The following is a 5,047-nucleotide window of genomic DNA, read 5'->3' on the forward strand; positions in this document are numbered from 1 at the left end:
TTTCCACTTTAGTTAGAGAGAAATATGGCTGACAGCAACTTTGGAACAAAAACCCTTCAAAAAATCGTGTTTTTCTGAAAAATTACCCATCTTGGCCATTATATGACCGTAGCGCACTGTATCAGTACATACCGATACTCACCGATACGTGCCGATATATACATACTGATACTCACCGATACGTACCAATATATACCGAAACGAACATTTTACCTCAATTTTATATTTTTCATAAAGTCGTATCGAGGCATATCTTATCGTATCGATGTGTATTGGTGGTATATTGATGCATATCGGTATGTATTGTAGGATATATATCGATACGAAAGGATTTAAAAAATTTCATGTATCGTATCGGTGTGTATCGTATCGACCGGCTAAATTTAAGATATGTATCGGAGAGTATCGTATCGGTATCGGCGATACTTAAAACCATGCTGATGTTTGTGATGAATATGTTCACATTTAATGCATGATAAACTACTAGTTGCTTAGCTACTCTCAAATTGTCTTAAATATCACTAGGTGCTCTTTGATGGCATTTGGTAATAGCTAGAGGATGAGCTACCTAAGTCACCCATGGTGATCCAATCATTGGCCTGCAATTAACATACATGTAAGGCTCCAATTAGGCCAGGGAAAATATCCAAGGTCTCAGCCTAATTAAATGACCTTCATCCTTGATTGGCATTTTACAATCTTATCCTATCCCACTGTGGATTAAAATCATGGATAACCATAATTGTGATTACATCATTATGTGGGCATGTTCATAGAATTTGAGACCTAAATTGCATGAGACTGTCACACTTGCTTTTCTATGAACTGGAGCTCAATTTGGACCTAGAACCTTTTCAATCTTCTCTTTCTTTTTTTTTATTTTTTTATTTTTTGCCAATCATCATCTAGAGCCTATAGACAAGGGGCCCATAGGCAGGGAGGAGCGGTAGGGGGAGATAGGGTGGGATGGGCGGAGGTTTAAACATATTACCCTCCTGCATCTTACGCTAGACTTATAGCTGGCAGCACCCATTGAGCTATAAGCTAATTCCCTATCAATATTGTTTGTGTTGTGTTGGAACGAAGGAGATGCCTCACAATTATTCTTATTTAAGCTATCAAATTTATTATTTGTAAATGGCACTATTAACAGTAATGATTATTATTAGCGAAAAAATGTAATGATTATTTTTTTTATCATTATCATTATTGTTAAATGTTACTATGATACAAAGTGGTTGCCAATTCTCCCTTTAGAGAATGCTTCAAGGACTTGGTTTAGTAGATCAAGTCGCGTCGACGGTATCTAAGTCATATAAGTGTTTGTATCTTTCCTACTTTTCAAGAAGGTTTGTGGCCTTCTTAGGCCCCATTTTGATCCCTCTATGGGTCCTTCCCTTGACTCTTCTGTTAGTCCCTCGAATGGATCCTAGTTGGCCCATCGAAAAAAAAAAAAAAAGTGGTGATGTGTTTTAACTCTCTTTGCCACAAGCTAAAGGTACTCTTCCCATCAAATCTCTCCACCTCATGTGTAGTGCTTGACATATTAACTATCATCTTTAATTTTTTGTTAGGAACATATTATCTACCATCGCAAACAAAGAAACAAATACATTGAAAATCAATTTGCACCACAATGTAATAAGAGTAAACGATAGACAGGCAGAACAAAATATATAAATGTAGTTTATTAGAGCGCCTATATCCATATGTGGTGAAGCTTACAACACTTCTTACCAAAAAAAAAGAAAAGCTTACAACACTACCTTGAAGTATTTATGCTAGATGGCCTGTGACCAGTCTCAGCAAACATAATTTATACAAGGGTATTTGTAGTTTATATTGCCAGGATTCTATAGGAACTGAAATAGAATCAACCACAACAGAGATGAGCCGGAAGTCGAGACTCAGCCACTGCGATTAGCGGTGTCTTTTTAGGTGAAGAAAGACCATAAAGGTCATCCATGTTCAAGTCCTTGGGTTGCATCTAACTTGGCAATTTCCAGAGGAACCCATGTATGAGGTTAGCCAAGTATGATTGAATCATCTTTAGCCCAAGGACATAGCCAGGGCATATCCTCCTCCCTGATCCAAATGACAACAGCTCGAAATCGCGTCCCTTTATATCAATTGTTTTCCCAATGAACCTCTCAGGACGGAATTCTTGCGGTGCATCCCATAGCATTGGGTCCCTCCCTATATTGACCAACATGTACTCTGGTTCCTGCTAGAATGGTATAGCCGGCAACCTTGCAATCTTCTTGAGCCTGGTGGGGTGCTAGCAGTGGTGACACTGGGTACATTATCATTGTCTCCTTCACTATGGCATCAATATATGGTAGGTTTGGGATAACTTTCTCTTCAACCCATCTTTCTCTTCCAACTGCCCTATCCAACTCTTCTGTTGCTCTTTTGAAGATCTCTGGGTTTTTTCAAGAGCGTAGAGAGAGTCCACTCCACTGAAACTACAGAACTCTCAGTGCCACCTGATTGTAGTTCCTGAAGGATCATATCAATAGAAAAAATCATACATTAGGAGTATTGGGTGAGAATTATTTCAACTGAATCTCCAAGATGGCCTGGATGCAAAACCCACTATTATAGCCCTACATACATATTTTTTTTTGCTAAAAGATTATTTCATTAAAAGATCAGAGAAAAGGAAATATAAGCCATACAATAAGAACATATTCAAAACAAAAAATCCTCACTAACTCTACCCTCCCACCTTCGGCATGGCCATCAGCAGGAGGATAAAGAAGCTCTAATTAAACCGAAAATGAGGCCTCCCATCTGAATCCCTTTGCAAGAGATCACAAATATGGGAGGGAAGCACCACATTATCACCCGAAATTCCTGTCTTTGCCGCATCTCTGGCCAAGTAATCAGCTATAGAGTTCCCTTCCCTGAAGTTATGAGATATCTTCCAGCTAATACTGTCAAGGAACGGCTTAAGATACATCCATCGTTGGAGAGCATACCATGGAATTTTCCTTTGCTGAATCGCTAGCACAACCGAGCTAGAGTCTGACTCCACCCATAAACAATTGATGTTCATGGCCTTTGCACGCAACAACCCCTCCATCAGACCCTCCACCTCCGCTTCAAATACTCCAGTAATACCCATATATTTTTTATAAGAGCCCATGACCCTGCCCTGATGGTCCCGAAATATACCTCCCGCTCCAGCCCGCCCTGGATTTCCCATAGAGCTGCCATCAAAGTTTAATTTTATCCAGAACATTGGAGGTTTACACCAGAAGACCTCCAAAATTTCTCTGTTCCCCACTCCCTGAATCTGAATCCCTAGGCGCCTACTGCACTGCAAATCTGCTATGGATTTAATCTTGCCTCTAGAGCTAGGCTTGTTTCGTCTTATGTCCTCAAGAACCATCATTAGTACATACCTGCATGACCGATATTTATTTTCAAAAAGCCTTGCATTTCTCTCCCTCCATAAATGATCCAACACAATGGCAAAGCTCATATTCCACGCCTCCTTGCAGCAAACCAGTTTCAACTTTCTCTTCCACCATTGAGCAAGCTCAAGCAGAGAGCCCTGGCTGCCCCAAAGCACATTGAAAGCATCACAAAGAATCCTCCAGATATCCGCAGAAAAAGGGCATCTTATAAATAGATGCTTTAAAACTTCCTCATTTGAATTACAAAGGACACATCTAGACACCAATGGGATCGCTTTCTTTTTTACCACATCATCAGTAGGGACCTTTCCATTAATCACCCTCCATGCTAAAGTGGAAACCCGAGGCTGCTGCTTTTTACTCCATATGATAGAAGCCCAGGAAACTGTTGATTTTTTCACCCTTATATCCTCCCAAGTGGATTTGAAACAAAATTCCCCATCATGAGAAAGGGACCAAATCCTCCTATCTTCACATTGATAAGTAGGAATGTTAATTTTCTTCACCTCGTTTATTATGTTCCTCATAAAATTAGAGTTCATCTGAGGAAAAATCCAGTTGAAGTTCACAATGAATCTGCTAACATTCCCATCCAAAACAGATATATCAATACCTTCCAGCATATCACTCTCTTTAATGGCACCTTGCCCTACCCAGGTATGCTTCCAGAAATTTATTTTTTTTCCATCTCCCACCACCCATCTCTCTTTAGAAGATATGTAATCCCATATTTTCCTCAGACCTGGCCAAATAGAGGATTTTCTGAATCCTTTCTTAGGGATACCCTCCCTATCAAGGAATCTAGCCCTCAGAAAAGAGCTCGCCATAGAATCTTCATTCTTAATTCTCCAGGCAGATTTGCATAGCATTGTCTTGTTTATATCCATCAATCTCCTCAATCCAAGACCCCCTTCCTCCTTAGGCTTACAGCATTGGTCCCAATTAACTACAATTTTTTTTGCATTGTCAACTTCCCCTATCCAGACAAAATTCCTCATCCATCTTTCAAGAGTATTAATGAGAGAATTTGGCCACCAGTAGACCACAAAACTGTGAGTTGGAATGCTAAGAATCACAGAGTGCACTAATTCCACCATTCCTGCCATCGATAAAAGTCTTCCCTTCCAGCCCTCTGTCATATGTTAGGAATCAGTTACTATTATGTATATGCCAATCCGACTAATATCATGTGATACCATGGTTAAAATAGGCAAGCTTTGTTTTTCATCATTCTTTTTTCATTCCTCCTGATCTCGTTCCCCCACCATCCAATCGATTTGAAATTTTAGGAGCCTTACATTTTTTTTTCCTCATTTACAAGACAACTGTTCCTGATCGGAGATTGAACTGTCAGAGTGCTTTCATCTGAAGTGGCCAATGGGGGTTTTTTTTTTTACTAAAACCTTGTCTTGTGACATTTGGCCATCCTAAAAATCTGCTAGTTGGGGCTAGTCAAATCTGGTCGATGTGGAACTTGAACCCTATTCGGTTTTGTTTTGGACCCATTCAACTAATGAATAACTTAATTGAAATGTGTAATGGCAATTCCATAGTGAATTCAGTACAGAGCGCATTGGTTGCAGCCTTTGCTTGTAGAGTAGGCGCCAGGTTTGTGGTCTAGGGAT

General features: G+C 39.8%; 1 pseudogene; it reads right to left on the reverse strand.

Annotated features, from left to right (window-relative positions):
* Positions 1–1,873: 1,873 nt before the first annotated feature.
* The window catches only part of LOC122064528, a 15,105-nt pseudogene continuing 11,931 nt past the window's right edge, over positions 1,874–5,047 (reverse strand).

This window comes from Macadamia integrifolia, chromosome 2, assembly GCF_013358625.1.
Source record: "Macadamia integrifolia cultivar HAES 741 chromosome 2, SCU_Mint_v3, whole genome shotgun sequence".
Lineage (NCBI taxonomy): Eukaryota > Viridiplantae > Streptophyta > Magnoliopsida > Proteales > Proteaceae > Macadamia > Macadamia integrifolia.